Here is an 18,945-nt window from a genome sequence, read left to right as displayed (position 1 = left end):
CAAGCCTTGTTGGTTTCTTATCCATATCCTGGGGTTCATGTGCTCCTGAAGGTCTTTCCTTGGTGGCCAGGGAGCAGAGGCTCTTTTGGGTCTCAACTGACAGCGGAGGGGTGGCTTGGTAGAGACGCTTGCCTGGGACACCAGCTGGCAGAGTCGGCTCTAGCCAGTTGGCCAAGGGTCAGCATCAGTACAGCCTCTCTTCCATTTCTTTTAAAGAAGGGACAACCATCAGCTTCCTGTGTTTTCCAACCCATCCTGCTTCTGTTGCCAGCCTGTAATCCCACAGCACCCCCCCCCCCGCCCACCCCACTGTGGAGCTGCAGTTCTCTGGCTGAGTCCTGGCACTGTGTTTCCAGTGGCCACGGGAAGCCGAGAGGACACGTGGCTGCCTCGCGCCACGGATCCGCTCCTATCCCGCCGTGCATTATAGGGCAGTTTTTTTTCCCTCACCTCCCAGATCTGCACCCCAATCCCTGACTGTCTTGTCAGGGGTGCTTTTGATGCCTCCCCTCTCCTTGTTTGGCTTTTCCCCAGGCTTGTTTCTGGCCTCTTGGATTCTGCAGTGCCACTTTTCTTTGTCTCCATCTTCAAGGTGCCTGCTGGAGCCCAGCTCCCTGCCCACACTGCTCGTACCATACCCACCTTGTTCAAGCTCACAGAGGAGAGACAGGGCCTACGGGAGCTTTGCCACACACTGTAACCACCTGGGCATCTGTTAAGGATTAGGTTTTTATGGGACAGATCTGGGGCACATCTGAAATCAGAGGTTTCTGGCAGCTTTTCATGAGTTGAGAGCTGAGCACAGGTGTCCCTTACTCAAACGCCTTCCGTGGTCCCTCCAGTTCCACGCATTCAAAATCTTCCACCACCTGGCCCCACTTCAAGAGATCCTACTGCCTTCCAAAAATAGCTCTCCCCACCTATCCACCCCTGGACCTGATAAAGATGATGAGGTTAAAGGGCCTCTACCTGCTGGGTGTTTGACGAGAGCTGTGTGGCCTCGGATAAGTCACTGCTTGTCTCTAATGAGCTCATTTGCATGTAAGTGGTGGTGTTTGTTGTGAAGTGGACCACTGGCCTCCCGCCTGACCCCTCGACTTCCTCAGCCGTGCGCGACCTTGGCCAAGCTAACCTCCTTCTCTGATTTCCATTCCTCTGCCTTGCCCTCTGCCTTCTTCATCATTACCTCATTCCTGGAGAATATTTCCTGAGATTCATTAATTGTCTGGGCAGGTGCTGTGAAGAAGAAAAGAAGGCACGAGCAGGGCCTGGAATGCAGTTGGCGTGATTGCTGCTAGCCTATCAGCGCCATTGCTGTTATTGTTACCACTTGCCCTCATTAGGTTGGGAAATCCTTGGGACCTCGTTTCGTTTTGCTCACACTGTGTGGGAGAGGAAAGACAGGAGGCTTCATTTGGGAGGGGCATGCGCTTATCCAAAACACTCCTGCCCCCAGACTGGGCAGGGTCAGCGAACCTCAGCAGTGGAGGGAATAGCCGAGAGGCAGCAGCCAGAGAGGGCATCGTGGGGTTGGCCCATTTCCAAATTGCTCTTTCTGAGGTTTGGAAGGGCTCTTTACCTGGGCCTCAGTTTCCCATTTTGACTCAGCAGACAGACTGAAGAAGGCTATTTCCAGAAGTCCCTGGGGCCTCAGGGTCCAGGACATGAGTTTTGTAAGGCTGTAACTGAAGGAGAGTGGTCTGGCTCACTGCTGGGAAGTCACTCAGAGACATGGGTCAGCAGTCAGCCACGCCACCGATGGCCTCCAGCCAGGCGGCCTGACACCCCCTTTCCCCTGGAGTGCCTTCCGCTCTGCCAGTCAGCGCTGGCTCCCGCCTGCTGCCACGGAGGTTAGACTGTCCTTCAGGAAGGGGCAGTTGTTGGCTGGGCCTGGAGAAGGGGGCAGCATCTGAATGGCCCGTTGCTGGGGCATACTGGTTTCTGTGTCAGCTTCAGGGGAGCAGCCCCCAGGGACTTAATGGGGAGTGGACAAGGAGATACCGTCACCCCCAGCTCGTACCCGTTCTTGAAACTGGGCACTGGGGTGCTAGGACGATGAGAGGAAAGACCCAGGGGTCCCACTTGCCAGGCCTGAGTCACGGGCATCTCCCAGGGTCCCCGCCTCACCTCTGTCAGCCCTGCCTCCTCCTGCCTCCCTTTGAGAAAGCCATGACTCACAGTTAGCCAGTCATCTCCAGCCTGAAGGGAGGAGCTGAGCTAGGGCAGCAGGGTGTCCCGGCCCTGCCCCCCTGTTCTAAGGCTCCACACAGGCTGCCGCCTGGTCTCTACTATAGGAAAGGGGCTGCTGGCTGGCAGAAGCCTCCCACCTGCCCCCCCCCCTTCCCCAGCCAGTGCACTTGCTAGCGCTAGCTCTTGCTGGCACTCTCAGGAGAGATCCAGACTGGCAAATTCAGCTTTGGAGGTGAATCCTGAAAGACGGTCCAGCTGCCTGGCTCCTTCCAGATCCCGCTGCCTGGCACCAGGTACCGGACTAGGGGCGGCCAGTAGGTGGGGGGAGTGGTGGAGGGCATGTGACTGCTAAACAGAGAGCATAGACTGTAAAAGGCAGGGGGTTGTCGGGGGAGATTGAGCTCAGATGAGTACAACCGCGGGGTGTCTCTATAGAGATGTGGGTGAATTGAGAGCTGCCTAGAAAAAAGGACAGGATCAGAAGCAACAGGACTTTCAGGGCCGTTAGTCATTGGGTCTCTGGAAAATGAAGGCTCAAGTAGTACAGTCTTGGGCCCAGCAGTGTGGCATCTGCTCTCTGGGCCTTTCAAGCAGACGCCGTGGGTATCATACACTTGTAATTCCATCACTTAGGAGGCAGAGGTAAGAGGCTGTCGAGTTCAGGGCCCGCCTGGGCTACAGCGATCTCTGCTCCTGTTGTAAAAGTGGGAGAAGGGAGACTCTGAGAGGGCAGGCAGCTTGCCTGAGGTCACAGAGCAAGCCCAGGCTTCAGAGGAGGGCACTGTGGTAGACTGAGGATGGTGACCCTAAAGGCAGTCTCCCCTAGGGGCTTTCTTTAGTGACAGGACAGGGGCCCCCAGAGAAACAGGACAGTCTTAACAGCTTGAAACCCAGGAAGGAAGGAAGGAAGGAAGGCATGGGGCAGATTCTGGTCGGAACGAACAGGAGGCACCTGGAATGGGAGTCCCGGGAAGTGAGGCTGAGGTGCCAGGAGCTGCTAACCCACTAACCACAAGACCTCAGGGCCCCCAGCTGCTTGGGCCTGATAGGACCTTAGTCCCCTTCCCCTGGTGTAGGAAATGGGGGCAGGGATCCTGTCTTCCCCATTCTCCAGCCAGCCATCTGTGTGTGTGTTTGTTGTGCCCGTTAGGGCCTCTGAGGGGCTCACTTTACTGAGGGGGTGGGGTGCGTAGAGGCAGAACTCCTTTTGTTCCCCATCCCTTACCGTGGGCTACTGCGGCCTGGGGTGGCCGACATGGGTGGAGGAAAGGCCCTATGCCTCCATCAGAAGGCTGAGGGAGGTTGCTGAGCTTGGGCATTCACTAAGTGCCTACTGTGTGCTCCCTACTGCACAGGGAGCAATGAGGCAAATAAGGTCAACTGGGACTTGCAGATGACCCCCCTCCTTGCAGCCACCCCCCCCCCCCAGGTATCAGAGCTCTGGTCTGTGGGAGCTGGAGGGTGCTGAGGGGGTCCCCTACAGTGCAGGCCAGTCCCTTCGTCATCTTCCCTGTCCTGTTTAGAGACTGTACCAGCTTTGTGGGGGGCACACTTCATCTTCCCCCATTAGAGCTTCAGGAACTTGAGACACAGCCCACCTTGGTCAAAGTCACTTCACCTGGCCTCTCTCTGGGTTCCTAAATTGTCATGGGGGTGATCCCAGCTGCCCTGTCGCCATTGGCTGAGGACTTGGCTCCCAGAGTCCCGGCCATGGGGCTCCTGGCTCCTGGTATGACCTCTGTCTAGGGTGGCTTGTATGTGGCACCTCCATCCTGTTAGGGACAGGCTGGTGAGGAGGTGTGGCTGCAGGGGGAGATGAGGGGACTAGAGGAGATGGTGGGAGCTCAGGGGGGGGGTAGGGGGAGGGCGGGGGGTGGCAGGGGGCAGGGGCTGTGAGAAAGGAGGAGGAGTGAGTCTGACCCTAAACTGGGCAGAAGGGGAGAGGGAGGAATGGAGCCTGAACATAGATGGATGGAGTGTCCGTGGCAGAGACTGTACCTGGGAAGAGTTTGGGGGGACAAGGAAAGCTCGGAGGCATGGAGCCAGCAACAGTACTGCAGCCTGACATGGGTCACTTTGAGCACACTTGGTGCCATGGCAGAGGGTCTCAGTCTTCTGTGCAGGGGGAAACGATGGTGAGAGGACTAGGCAGCCGGGTGGCCTGGCTACTCAGCGCATGGCTGCTAGGTTGAGCCTCGGGCTTAGGGGATGGCTTCCCGGCTAAGGGGAGAGATGCGGAGGTGACAGTCCAGCCACAAGGAAGGGAAGAGAAGGGAGCAGACAGAGTTATGACAGGGGCGGTGTGCTCTGTGGGGATGGCCTTCTTATCAGGATCCGGCACGACAAGGGAGAGGTGTGGACGAGACAGCCCTGAAGGGGGCCACTGCGGATGGACTCCTGTCCAGTAGATGCTGAGCCCTCACTAGGACGCGGGATGCAGGATGAGCATCCTAGTCAGTAGGGGAAGAGGGGAAGGGCCCTCATAGAGTTGTTAGAGGTGCTGGTAGGGGAGGTTGGGGGGAAAGCATGACAACACAGGACCCACATCCCAGTGTTCCACCCTCCCCCTAAGATTGAGTAGGCCTTCACACTCCATCCTGGTCCTCAGGGTGGCCCTGCTTTCTGACTCACATCAGATGGGAGCATCATGTGAATGCACCCAGCAGCCAAGGGTGACCAGCCTCCAGGGACCTGGCAGATGGCAAGTAGGGGGTGGGGCAGAGCTGGCACAAAGAGGCCTCTCAGATGCGGTGGGCGGAGCACTGGCAAGCCATCCATCCCTTGCTCGGCTGAGAGCTTGGCCCTGCTCCACACTCTGGACCCCCCAGTCCCATCTGGAATTGCTGGAGGCCCCTGGGGAACCTGTAGATTCTGAGGTCAAGCCTGAGCTGCTGTGGAGAGAGGGACTAAGGGTAGCCCGCTGCCAATCACTGGCCTGCCTGGCGTGGGGGTGGTCTGAGACACTGACTGTGGCGTCACACGTCCTGAACTCTCCAGGTTCCAGCCTGGATCAGAACAATCCTGAACCTTCCATGCTTGGCTCGGGGCTTACTCCAGAGACAAGGAATGGGGTGGGGGAGGGTGAGGAGGCTTCCCCAGTGATGGGTTCGAATCTTTGGGGTTCCAGGTCCCACTGCTGTTTTCTTCTGCCTCTCTTGAGAGGCAAGGAGGTCCTTGTCTGGGTCCTAAGCTGATTGTCGGAGGGCATAAGCCCATGCATTTAGTGATGGGATTTAGGCAGGCGTCTTCAGAGAACCTGGCTATACCCCTTTCTGGTTGTGTGGGCATGGGCATGGGCCTCTGTCTCCTCATCTTTAGCCGTATCTCCAGGGGCTACTCTGAGCATTGCAGAGTTAACCTGAAAACATTTAGAATAGCATCTGCACCGTGGGGAGTTAGCATTTGACTCTCTCCCGTTGGATGGATGGGCATACCGAAGCCAGAGACGTCAGTTCTTATCTGCACTGCCTCTGGGGGAGCCGGACACTAGAACGAGTCAGCCTGCCCCAACTAGTCCAATCTGTATGTCACGGAGCGCAAGGCTAGCATGGTTGGGCATCAGGCTCCTGGGCTAGCACTGACATTGGTGATGCATGGACCGCAATTCCAGCGCGGGCAGAGATAAGAGCTTACTGCCGGAGAAGCTGGCAGAGCAGCCAGCATCAGCGGGCGGTCCTCTCTGCACTAATGGGCGATGGGCTCTCCTAGAGCCAGCTCTAACCCCCATATGGTTCTGTGGCTAATAGCTTCAGCCTGCCTGTCCTGTTTCAGGGCCACTTTGACTCCAAAAAGATGAGATAGAAAACCATCCTTACACACTCTTCGTCCTACCCCCCCTGCCCCCCTGCCCCCCCCCCCCGAGTCCCAGGCCTCTGCCCGCCGCCTTCCAGCAATATCTGCCTGGATTCTCAATTCCCATGGCAGAAAGACAGTAAGCACGAACTCGTGTTACACGGCCAAAGATCAGAGCGTCTCTGGGCCTCAGCTTCCTTGCCTGCGAATGGGAAGAACCCGTCTCTTGTAAGGTTTGCTGCTGGAACATGGCAGCGTGGGCTGCGAATGTTGAGCTAGCGCGCTGCAGCTTTGGAGGTCCTCGGTAAGCCCTGTTAGATATTCGAGGGCGCTCGAGTTACAACCAAGTTCAGATCCTCAAAGAGCCACCTTGAGCGAGTGTCTCTCTCCTCTCCTCCCTTCCCCTGCTCTCCTCGCCTCCCTCTCCTGTCCCCTCTCTTCTTTTCCTCTCCTCTTCCTCAGTCTCCCTCTCTCCTTTCGCCTTTTCACGTAGGGTTATTACTGTGTGTAACCCCCAAGCTGGCCTCAAACTCATGGTGCTCCTGCCTCAGCCTCCTGAGTGCTGAGATTACAAACAAGTGCCGCCATGTCTGGCAAGTAACTTCCTTCCTTGCTCTGAGTCTCATTACAGTTAGGATGAAGATACTTGAATCTCCAAGAGACGTGAGGAGGGAAGGGGCTAGCCACATGTTACTGGTGCTTGGGGGAAGCAGGCTTCATCCCCATCTGCGCCAGACCTTCTCTTCTCTCAGTTTGGCGGTGCCCTGGCATGGGTCACACAGGTGGTTAGGAGGGTGAGCTCTGGGGCAGTCTGGTTCCATCTCGGTGCCAGCCACTATGTGAATTTAGACAGGTGGGTTAACCATCTTGCCCCTTGGTTTTCTTTAGTTTTAAAGCAGGAGTGACAATGGCATCTTCAGAGGATTGAGGGAGCCATGAGTTGGTTTGTTTCATTTTGTTTGTTTTGTATTTTTCCAGACAGGGTTTCTCTGTGCAGCCTTGACTATCCTAGACTCTCTTTGTAGACCAGGCTTGAACGCATAATGATTCGCCTGCGAGCGCTGGGACTAAAGGCATGCGCTACCACGCCGGGCTGAGCCATGAGATTTTTAAAAAAGATTTATTTATTTATTATTATGTATACAGTGCACTATCTGCATGTACACCTGCATGCCAAAAGAGGGCCCCAGATCACATTATAGATGGTTGTAAGCCACCATGTGGTAGCTGAGAATTGAACTCAGGACCTTTGGAAGAGCAGTCAGTGCTCTTAACCTCTGAGGCATCTTTCCAGCCCTGAGCCGTGAGATTTTTTAAAGCGCATCATTCCCAATGCGCTGCTATTGGTAACATTCCGGAACCTTCTTTGGGGAAGTGGCAGAGTTTATATCCCAGAGCAACAGTCCGCCCCCTGTCAAGATGTCATCAGGAAGGCTCCAATCCATAGACAGCCCACGCCCTTAGATATTCCATTGCTATTCTGGGGATTGTCCTGCCTGGGACTTGATCCTGCTTTCTAAAACCTGGGATCATATTGCCAGGCCCTTGATGTTGTGTGTCACTTGAAAGCCAATCAGCTTTATTCAAAAGCCACCTCCTTTGAGGCTGCCCAGTTCCAGCTGAGGTCCTTGGGTACACACACACACACACACACACAAAAACTCTCTTATGGGGAGGAGAAGAGCAGTAAGATGACGGACAGACAGCATGATGAGCAGTCTTTGCCATCTACCATGCCCAGAGAAGGAGTTTCCAGGGGTTAAGGCCACACGTTGACCTTGATCTTATAGAACTCTCACGGTCCCTTAAATAGATTTTGCTTGTCTGCAAGAGAAATCTCACAATAGTTTATTGCGTGTGTTCATTGACTCATGGCTGCTTGGTAGTAGCAGGAGTGCGGCCCATTCTAATGCTATCTAAGGGTCACCAGATTCCCCGGGTTCTGCAGTCTTCGAAAGAGATGACTTCACAGTTAGTATTACAGTCATTCAGCAGAGGTGTCGCTTTAGAATTTCAAGCACAGGGGAAAGAGAAGGCACCTTTGAAAAAGGCATAGCGAGGGGAGGTAACCATTAGATACTGCCTGCTGTTAGACCTTGGCCTGTTTGGCCACCATGCCGGGTTCAGAAGGAATGCCTGGGTTTCAGCCAGGCTGGTGGCCTGAGCAGCACCCCATGGTCACCCCTCTTTTGGACTGATTTCCCTTAGGCCCTAGGATCTGGGCTGAGTGGCCATTCTCAGCTGAGTCCAATTCTCAGGGTATGGTTGTATCTGGAACGCTGGGCGTCTGACCTTCTGGTAGGTGACAACTGCCTAGACCCACCTGTTTGGATGTGACAAGTGTGAGGGGTGGACCCCAGAGGTTGGTCAGGGTAGCTGAGTCACGCCGAGCCTGGGCCTGATTCCCGACTGTTGTATCATCATCTGGGTAGGTGCCAAATGGCTTGGGTTTGGCCAATGGCCTGTCTTCCTAGCCTGTACTTCACTGCCCAAGGCCCTCATAGTGTCTTTGGTACTTCTGCTCGTCCAAGATTGAAATTTGTATCCACATTTCAGAGACGATGAAGCAAGTTGGGGGTCCCTGAAAAGCCTATGGTGGAAGGGACCTGGACTCTGGTCACTTGCCTGTGGTTAGACTTGTCCTTTTTTTGTCACGATGGATATTTCTACCGAAGGCAGTGAGCACTCCATCGTTGGCTAGTATCCAAGTTGGTCAGAGAAGGGTGAGAAGGGAGTTGGGGGGGGGGTTCTTCACAGCTCTTTCCAGCCATGAGCTTTCCCAACTCTGGGGAGATGGCACCAAGGAGTTGTCAAGTGTTACCCAGCATGTGGGTAGTTCTAGTGCGTCAGGCGATATCTGTGAGGGGCGCAGTGTCCCCTCCACTGCCTTGCTGGTCGCTGCCGCTAGCCTCCCCCATTGGTACAGATGACTTCCTCTTCAGGGCTGTTTTCTAAGCAGCCTGTGAGGAGCGGGGAATGAGGGTTGTTGTTTTGGGCAGGAAAGGCATACACCAACCCGCGGAATCTGGGGCCTCTTGATCTTCATACAGTCCTGAGTCTGAGCAGGGTGTCCACGCTGCCACACTCCTACATCCCAACACTGGCTACGACAGCACCCTGCTGGAGTTGTGGGCAGCGGGCAGGAAGCGGTAAGGAACCTTCTTGCCAGACCCCCTCCAGACCGTACTTAGCCCAGCTAGTAGCTGTGCTTGCCCCACTGTCTTAGGATCCCTGATGGTAGGGTCTGGTCTCTAACCTTGAACAGGATGAGCTGTCACCAGCTATAATTGGGAAACGCAGTTGGCACTTCTCCCTGGAGACCCTGCTATGGGTTTCAACATAAGCAGGTGTCCCACCTCTGCCCCCCTACTAAGGGAACCAGAGTTCAAAGCTGCAGTAAATGCGATCTGTGAAGACAGTGCTGTTCCTGAGTGTGGAGGGGTGGTCTGGCACAGTCAGTCCCTCAGTGAGGCCTTGGGGTTGTAGTAAACCTCTCTGAGCCTCCATTTCTACCTCTGAAGAACAGCACAGGCAGCTAGCCCTCTGTGCTGTGGGGCTGCTGGTACAGGGCGGGGTGCTGCCAGAATCGAGTGGAGTCATAAGACTGGATTGGGGTCCAGTCTTACCAGTTCCAAGGCCTGAGGCAAACAGCTTCTCTGGAAGCCTGTTTCCTCATCTGTGCAGCTCCTCACAGGTGGCAGTGGAGGTACGATGGCAGGTGCATGTCATGTGGTCCCTGCCACCACCTAACTCTGTTCTGTGGGCCTAATCCTAGATGTCAGAGGCACGCTCCCTGGGTCCCTGTTATACAGCAGCACCCTGATCATCTGTCTTCCTCATCCACCTCAGATTTCCTGCAGGAGCCCAGCAAAGAATGTGGCCCTGCATACAGTGACAGTCCTGGGAGCTAGCTTTGTAACGGAGGTTTCTTCCTGGCTCCCTTAATCCCACAGCATCGGAGCAGGCCCTTGGGGGATATAGGTTGGTAACAGTGCCTGAAGAGAAACTCAGGGTTTCCTGTTCACAGGTGCTGGTGGGATTTCAGACAGCCTGCAGTCCAGAAGCCTCTGGAGTGGGCTTGTCTCACCCTGAGGTAGGGGGAGGACTAAGAAAATCTGGGTGCCTCAGGCCTTCTCAGAACATATATTAGGCTGACTGGTGCTGGAGAGAGTGCTAGCCTAGCTCTCAGGCTGTGCATGAGGATCCCTACACCGGCCCAGCAACCTGGCAGAGCTGTGGGCACTCCTTCCCTAACCAGAGGCTGGGGACAGCTTGGTGCTCTGTCCTTGAGGAGACGTCTTTAACCTAGACTTATAGTATCAGGAGTCAGCTGTTGGGACGGAGCCTCTGTGGCCTGGCTCTGAGCCTCGGTTTGACACATTTGCTCCTGTGTTCAACTAGCAATACTGGGCAGCCGCTATGGGCTCCCACTGCACAGGGGGTCAGAGGTGCTAAATCAGTCAGTCAGACAGACAGATAGACAGACAGGACTAGAGAGATGGCTCAGTGGCTATGAGCCAAAGATGCTCTTTCAGGGGGCTTGAGTTTGATTTCTTTTTCTTTTCTTTCTTTTTTTAAAAAAAATTTATTTATTTATTATGTATACAGTGTTCTGCCTGCATGTACACCTTAGGCCAGAGAGGGCATCAGATCACATTATAGATGGTTGTCAGCCACACGTGGTTGCTGGGAATTGAACTCAGGACCTCTGGAGGAGCAGTCAGTGCTCTTAACCTCTGAGCCATCTCTCCAGCCCCTTGAGTTTGATTTCTAACATCCATGTCGGGTTAGCTCACTATGGCCTGTAACTCCAACCACAGGGAGATCTTATACCTCTGGCCTCCATAGCACCTGTGCTCACATACACAGACGCACACAGAGAAATAGATATGCACATAATATGATCGAGGAAAAAAAAAAGCATAGCAATAATACCTTCGAAAAGAAAAAGACAAAAAAAAAATTGCCTCTGAAGAAGCTAATTGCAAGGGCATTTCAGAAGTGACCAAAGGCCCTCGAAACAAAAACAGGTGACTAGGAACGCCATGATGGTCACAGAAGACAGTTTGAATTGGGGAGTCGTAGATGGCATCTCAGAAGGGCAGACATTTGAGTGAAGGCCCAAGGCCAGTCAGTGCGGAGGTCTTAGACAGCACCCGCAGTGGCGAGGGGGGGGGGGAAGCGTGTGCAAAGGCCCTGAGGTGACACTAGAGGCACAATTGGACTTGGTGAATGTGAGGAAGGCATGGGTGGCAGAGGTGGACCCGGGCTGGGGTCACTGGTCTGGATTGCTCTCTGAGCCTCAGATACCTGACAGGCATTTCTGATTCCCTCCTCCCCTCTGCTTGCTCCACAGAAGCTCAGGGAGAACTAAGCTGATTTATCTCTGGCTGTGGTTTTCTGAGCAGCTATTAGCTTCTGTCGGGGTTTCTCTCATGAGCTGCCATGTCCCTGGGTCTTGCTATAGTGAGGGAGCATCAAATGTATGTTGAGGGTCTCGGTATTCCCCCCTCCTAGGCTCTCAGAACCTCATTACCCTACTAGCTTCCTTAAGGTCTCGGGGGTCCTTTGATCCAACATGGCTACTTTCCCAGCCAGTAGGCCTTGGAGCTCTTTCTGGAGGCAGGGGGAAGGTGTCCCTACCCCACCCCCACCCAGAGCCCAGGACAGCAACCCCTTTCTTTGCTTTCTTTTCCTCTTCCTCCAGGCCCAAAATAGAGCCTGAATGGTCCCAGGCTCTGGCAGTGAGACAATAGTGGCCTCCTGACCGCGGCAGCCTGCTGGCCTGGGTCCATGGGCTGGAGGCACTAGGCTAGTGTGCCCAGGCCTCCAAGCCCAGCTGCCTTTCCCAGGACCCACGCCAGCCCTTCCACCTGAGGCATGGGGTCCCCTGGAGTTCCCACCGGTGCTCTCGGGAAGGGCTTGTCACCACTCGGTGGAGGGCTGGGACCCTGTGGTTCAGCCTTCCCAGCCTCACTCTGTCCTTATCTGCTGCTGGCCGGGAGCTGGAGGCCTTTAGATACCTCTCTGTACACCTCTCTGTACTCACTCAAGTCTGTCTGGAGCTCAGAGGTCACCCCAAGTGTTTGGATGTCTTTCTCTTTTGACTCACTGGGTAGAAAAGCTTCACAGAGGTTAAGAGCTGTGCCCACTCAGAAAGAAGTAAGTGCCCTGTCCTGGAAATCAAATCAAGTTTGGATGTGCATCGTGATGGGGAAGGGACCAGACAGGATGCAGTGGATGCTTAGAGCCTCGGAGATCTGTGTTTGAGTTCCATATCCTGCCCTTTCCAGCTAGGTAGCCTTGAGCAATCACATCCCCTCTCCAGCCTCTGGAGTCCCGTCTCAACAAGGGTTCAACCTGGTTCACCACGCAGAGTGGCGGAAATGAGCTTCTAAAATGCCCAGTGTAAGGCGTACAGTGAATGCGTCAGAAGCCTTGACTCCATCCTGCTCTCTTCCTGGGCAGGTAAAGAGGGGCCCAGAAGCTTCTGCCTCATTCAGGGAGCTCTAGAAGAAAAGGCGGGAGGAGCCCCAGCCCTGGCCTGGCTCAGAAAGCAGATTATGAGTGAGCTGTGGCAATCTGGGAAGGCTTCCAGGAGGAGACAGGCTCTTGGCGTTTTCAGGGGAGAATGGTATGCACTCTTTTCACTGCATGGTGAAAACGGTGGGCATCAGAGGGTGTTCCACCTGGCCTGTGGCCAAGGCCGTAGCAAGGCAGCCAGCAAGTGCCAGCCTCCAACAGGTGTCATTTGGTCAAGGGTCTGGCTCTCATCCTGTTCTAAGCCATTTGGTGTTAAAGTCATTGCTGAGGGTCAGACGCGGTGGCGCACACCTGTGATCCCAGTACTTGAGGCTGAGGCCGGAGGAAAGCACATTGCAAGACCTTCCCTCAAGCCCCTCCCCTCGAGTTAAAAAGTCGGTGCGGATTAAGTGGAAGATTCCGTGCAAAAATCTACCATTCTGCTTCTCTAGAGAACTTGAGTGCCCTGGGGCTTCAAGGTCCGCCCCCCACCTTCCCCCCGCCCCCCCCCCCGAACCCCCCCTCCACCCCGCCAAAGACAGACGGCCAGTGCTCTAGGACCGCTCTCTTGCACTTGGACCCGGCTTGTCCCAGCCAGTGCCTGCCTAGCCTAGGCAGCCTTAAGATGAAAGCTCTCACAGTCGGGTACAGACAAGTCAGAGAGCCCGCGCTCTAAGCCAGCCAGTGACGCAGTGCGTGCAGCTGCCAATGGTTGCCAGGGGAACGGTTGCCAGGGGCTGCTGTCACCTGCGCCCCTTCCTCCCCCTTGGCGCTGGAGGCCCGTCTTCTCAGCCTGGCTTCCCGCCTGCCCCCTTTGTTTGAAGCGCTAGTAAGGGGGTGGTGACTGGGGGGGACCCAGGCTTCCATGCGACTTGCCCCTTGTACTAGGGGGAAGTATCCCTTATTTCAGCAGTTTTCTGCCTGCAAAACAGGGAGCTTCCGACCAGTCAGTCTTTTGCCTGGAAGAAGAAGCCAGGTAGACTCTCCTGCCCTCCCTTTTCTTTCCCACTTCCCACCATCTCCTTTCCTTCCTCCACAGCCTCCTTTCTTCTTTCTCCCTCCTGTAACCTTGCATCCCCCATTTCCATGACACTTCCATGTAGCTAATGGTGGTGGGTTGCCAGGGACCCTGGAGACATCATAGCTGGTCCCCTAAGAGGACTCAAACAGTAGCAGCCTAGAGAACCATCAGGAAGTGGTTGGGGGTAGCCACACACTCCTTCCCTCTCTAGCTGAAAAAAAAAAAAATTTTTTTTTTTTAATTTGAGTCTCAGCTGTGGCCGTGGTCACAGCATCGGTCTAGAGGAGGGATGGGAGGGTAAGCAGACAAGGAGGGCTGGAAACACCACACAGCCTCGGGAAGAGCCAGAGGAACTGTGATCCATAGTCACCTGGGTAAGTGTATGCAGTCCCCTGAACTGGGGACCTTGTGCAGATGGCAGTCAGCTTAACTCAAGGCGACCATTTCACAGGGTGACTTCTAAATAGAGGCTCTCACTAACAGGTAAGTTTTCCCCTTCAAGAGCAGGCCTCTTCTGGGGCTAGCCTGGAGTCCCACGTAGCCTTCACTCTTCACTGTGGGACGCTCTGGCAGGTGACTTGGCTTCCCAGAGGCCTCGTGTTCATCTGTTCAGTCGGTCACGGTCCTTTTTCTCATGGTTTCGTTGTTGTTGTTGTTAAGATTAAATGTGTTGGTGTGAGCTAGTCCTGGTGGCTCAGACCTATAATCCGAACACTTGGGAGGCTGAGGCAGGAGTATTATAAATTCATTGCCAGGCTGGGCTACATAGGGAGATGCCATCTCAAAACACAAAGCAAATAAATGTTAGATTCATTGCTTCAAGAGCTTTCAGTCCTGCCCTGCCTTTTGGAAGCGTTTTACTATAGTACTGTGCTAAATGTAGTTGTATTGCCGCAGGGCCAGGTACCTGCTTGTGGGTGCCACAGAGGAGCTGAGGGAACCTTTGTGTGCTCAGGGAGCTGCGAGGGGGGCTCTGGTCTGGACTCTGGTCTCTTCTCTGCAAGGGGCCTTGGATCCATCCATAGTTGGGAGCTGCCTGGCTTTGTGTCCCTGAGCTGGCAGCCTCTGGGCCAGGAAGAAAGAGGAGGAGGAGAAAAGGGAGGTTTGGTAGCTGACCTTGGGAACAGAAAGATCTTACAGTCCACAGATGGGCATTCTGCCTGGCCCCAGGAGCCCGGCGCAGCCCCCAGAAGGCCAGCGGGTGGCCTTGGGCAAAGCAGATGGGAAAGGGGAACTTTGGGCAGACGTGGAAACTGCTGCGGTCTGAAAGGAAAGAGAGTCTGGGCCAGGGCTGTCCTCTTTGTCCCTTCCTGCCCGCTCAGAAGTCCTTCCTCACCTGCATGTACCCTAAATCTGCCCTAGTAATAGGCAGAAGACAGGGGCCATAGTCACCTATTGACAAAGTGGAAACTGAACCCCACTGAGAGTCAGGCTGGCCCAAGATTGCAGGCTTAGGTGGCCTCTATGCCTATAACTGCTGCCACCCAGCCCTGGGAGGCAGATGCTGGCTCTTTGTACCAATCCAAGAGGCTGCCAGTTTGATCTGGCTTCAAACACTCAAGGACATGAAGCTGATCAGGGCTGGCACCAGAGTCCCTGGACTGCCTAAGCCCCAGCCTACAGTGGGTTAATTCAGTATGACAGATGTGGGTCCTTGGCATTACCCTGCTCTCTCCCCCTTAGTTTCTCAGACTCTCCAGTTGGCCCCAAGATTCCACGGGACTTTGAGCATCACGTCTTAGAGCCTCACTTTTTCACTCTCTCCAACATTCCCACCACCTTAGTTAGGCCAGGACATGAACCCAGATGGCTAGGGGAGGCTGGAATGGGTCAGATGGGATCACGTTGGGTCAGGTTGAGCCGCTGCCGCGGGTGAAAGAAGGCAGGGTCATCCTGAATACACCCCAAGCTCACAGGGGACCTGTTGCCTGGAACTGTCAGAGATGGTGATGAGGGGCCCCAGGGAACTCTGCCACCTAAATGGCGTCAGTGGCCCATCTTGTGCTAGCTAATAGCCTTGGGGACAACTCAGAAGAGCAAGAGCTGGGGACTGTGTGTATGTGTGTGCATGTGTGTGTGTGTGTGTGTGTGTGTGTGTGTGTGTGTGCACTGATAGGCTACTGTCTGCATGGTGTCAAGGTATCTGGAGACTTGTTTTTCACGTGAATGACAGCTGTCCGCGCTGAAAAGGCCTGTCACACTGGTTTAGGGAACGGCCCCAGCAATCTTTATGCTCTTTCTACTTATCAGACTCATCAGAGCTTTTGCTGCATTAAGGCATAAGAGAAAAGTAGGGTCCAAAGGTCTCTCTAACCAGAGGACAAGAAGCAAGTTCCCCTACACAGGGAGACGGAGGGAGGGAAGGGACGCAGTAACCACAGTGGCTGAAACCATTGCTTTGAGGTTAGATGGTTTGAGTCATGGCATGGCTCCTCCTTTGCTCTGCGATCTTGGCTGTGATGGAAGCCCTTTGTATTATCCCTATCTTTGGATAAGCATTGTTCCAGAATTAGTGGGAGGAGAGTAGTGGGCTACAGAGCTGAGCGCCCTGGGCCACTATGTGGCAAGGACGCCGCGGATGGTGCTGCCAGCGAGTGCTTGCTGGAGGGAGATCTGGATTCCAGATCCTCGCTGAGCCCAGCACACTGTCTGCTGCCTACTGGTCACCATGAGGGCTGTGCAGGAGGCAGAGGCCCGAGCTCAGGAGAGTGAATACCTTGCAAGTTGGCACTACAGGAAGGGCCCGTGGGTAAGCACAATTAAGGGAGTGGCTGAGGCCAGCTCATCCTTGCTTGGTGATGGTTCTTGGCCTTCCTAGGGCCTCCCATGTACATGCCTGCTTGTAGGAACAGGAAACTGGAGAATGGTCAGCTGCTGAGGCCTTAGCGTTCTTTGTGCCCACAGGCCCTCTGCTGGGCTGGCACTCAATGCCCACAGCCCCCTCCCTCAGTTTCCCCATGGGGCATGGCTGGCAGAGGGTATTGCATCAGTGGCCCATCTTGTGCTAGCTAATAGCCTTGGGGACAACTCATGGATGTGGGCAGGAAACCACAGGAAGGCGAGGCCTGTGCTAGCTGCGCAGCCCTCTATAGCAAGGCCGGGTCTAGAATGGCAGCCATGTGTGGTGGCTCACGCCTGTAATCCTGGCACTGGAGAGGCTAAGGCAGGGGGATTGCTGTGAGTCCAAGGCCAGCCTGGCCTAAGTGAGAGACAACCAAAGCAACACAAAATATAAGCCTTGCCCTAGTAGGTAAGGCCTGGGAACTTGCCAAGCTGCAGGGCAGGTGCCAACTTGATTTTTATTATCAGGCAGTCTAGACAGATTCCTGAAGCCTGAAGTCACCGTGCTGCCCTGTGACCCCCAGTGCTCCTTCTCAGTGAGGGGTCTACTTCCTTGGGTGTCAGTCACCCATCTGTGAAGGAGGGACAGGGTAGGTAGGGCAGATGCAGAAGACAGGGCCCAGCATTTACAAGCATTGTGCTCAGAAGCCCGGGACATAGCCAAGTGAGCTCCGGCTGAGCAGGGAGGTTAGCAGTGGTCCCCTGGGCCTGGGAAACATCTCCTTTGAGCATCTGGATATGGGATGCTTGTAAGGAGGGAGTTGTACTGATGAGCCAAGCCTGGAAGGTGTTGGAACGGGAAAGTTAGCCCTGTGCTTTATGAGGCAGTGCGTTCACGCCTCACATGCCCCACTCCCACGCTGGCCTTGGCTGTGTGTCTGCACCTCCTCCTCTGCAGAGATAATGTAGCCTACACCAGCCTTCCTCGCCCAGTGCACACTGGACATGCACACTCCCCTCGGTGCATGCTTATACTCCGAAGGTCCTTATCATCCCCTGTCCTCCCCGTGAGACTCCATAGCTCTCAAGGAACCTATTTATAGCCCTGTGTTAGAAAGTAGCTGCTGGTAAGCTGGGGCCTCTCCCCGGTCACCCCAGATAGGCCATGGGTCAATCACAGGAGACTCAGACCTGGAAACCAGTTGGCTCCCTTCTTCCTCCTATGGGTTTTATCTCCATCTCTGGCTGTCTTGTGGGAGACCTTTCAGATGACCATCCCTCTGCTAAATGCTGAGAGACTATCTATTGTGTCACCGGGAGGGGACAAGAATTAGGAGAGGCCGGCTGCTCCTTGTCCCTGTCCAGGTTTTATTCTTCCACAGCTGAGTAAATGCAGCAAGTCCTTGCCCTGCTTTGATGCTGCCTAAGTCCGGCTGCTGGGTACCCCTGCATCCCTCATGTAGCCTTTCAACCATAGGATACTGCCAAAGGCAGGCTCCGAGCGCCACCTGAACTGTGGTGCACGTGACCCAGGCCACGCCTTTCAAAGCATCTTCCTGGGGTGGGTCCCAGTGCACTGACATTTTGGGACACCTCTGATGGGGCCGTCCCTTGGCAGGGAGGCACACAGGGCTATGTGTGGCTGGGAAGAAGTCAGGTATTCCTGGAGACTTGGGCTTTGAGCAGAAGGTCACAGTGGAAATCTGTTGTTCAGAACCCAGGACATCCTGGCAAAGGCCTGAGGCTGTGATGGATATATACCCTTGGGATAACCGGCAACCCTAGTGGGTGAGGTGGCTGCCTGGGAAGGGTTAATCCAGAACTCTTCTATTCCTATTCAACTTCCACCTCCATCCTAGGAGGAAATGGGTTTTCCAAGAGCTGGCGGCTTCTAGGTGACGCAGGTCCACACAGGACGGCGGGGGGAAGTGACTCAGGTCTCAGGAGAGAAAGTGAGCTCTGGGATGGCTGCCCCTGCCCACTATGTGGGGACCCCTCCCCAGCAGCCAATTATGCTAGGAATGGTGGGGGTGTTTGGGTTCATACAGCTCTGTCCCGCCTCTATCCTGAGGGTCCCTTGGGCCCCCCGTGATCTCGCCCATTGTGTCAGGATGGCTCAGCTTGTTCTGTTCCCTGCGTGTTTACGGGAAGCTGAGGTCAAGGACAGCCACTCTGAAAGCGGAGCAACTTCTCTCTAGGCTGGACTTGTCTACTGTGTGCCTGTGACCTCCACAGCTCCTGCTTTTCTTTCTTTGAGGGGGACCCCCAAGCCAGAGACTTTTGAGGAGAGGGCTCAGCAGCAGCCCTGTGTGCTCTTGGGAGAGATGACTTTTTTTTTTCCTGGCCTCAGTTTCCAAATCTGTGAGATGGTAAGCCATGGGACCCAGTTACTTTCCCAGATGTTACTGTTAACTATCGAGGTGGGACCGCTGACCAACCTTCTCAGTCACTATTGGTTCTGGCAGCACCATGGCAGGTGGCACAGCTTTGCTGTGGCTTGGCCTTTGGTGCCTGAGGCTGGTCTGATTTGCCGGTTCTTCATCGGCACAGGTCAGAGGTGGTCCCCAGGAGGTGGGCCTCTGCTCCTGAGATTTAGTTTCTAGAATACAAGAGTTTCCTCTTTCTGGCCAGGAGGCAGG

The 18,945-nt window shown here is 54.8% G+C and overlaps 1 protein-coding gene across 5 annotated transcripts in view; it reads left to right on the top strand.

The window, feature by feature from the left end:
• The window catches only part of ADGRG1 (adhesion G protein-coupled receptor G1), a 37,927-nt gene that overhangs the window by 4,902 nt on the left and 14,080 nt on the right, over window positions 1-18,945 (top strand). The window contains exon 1 of one of the 5 annotated variants that reach the window (XM_084755858.1): window positions 1,322-1,343. The exons of 2 other annotated variants lie outside the window; for them this stretch is intronic. The gene's annotated coding sequence lies outside the window, so the exon portion shown is untranslated. Of the gene's footprint in view, window positions 1-1,321; window positions 1,344-2,303; window positions 2,484-13,417; window positions 13,481-18,945 lie in introns of those variants that run through there. 2 more of the 5 variants (XM_084755855.1, XM_084755857.1) reach the window with 2 other exon arrangements.

Source organism: Acomys minous, assembly GCF_964271855.1.
Source record: "Acomys minous genome assembly, chromosome: 14".
Classification (NCBI taxonomy): Eukaryota; Metazoa; Chordata; class Mammalia; order Rodentia; family Muridae; genus Acomys; species Acomys minous.
This window is presented reverse-complemented; position numbering and strand designations above follow the sequence as displayed.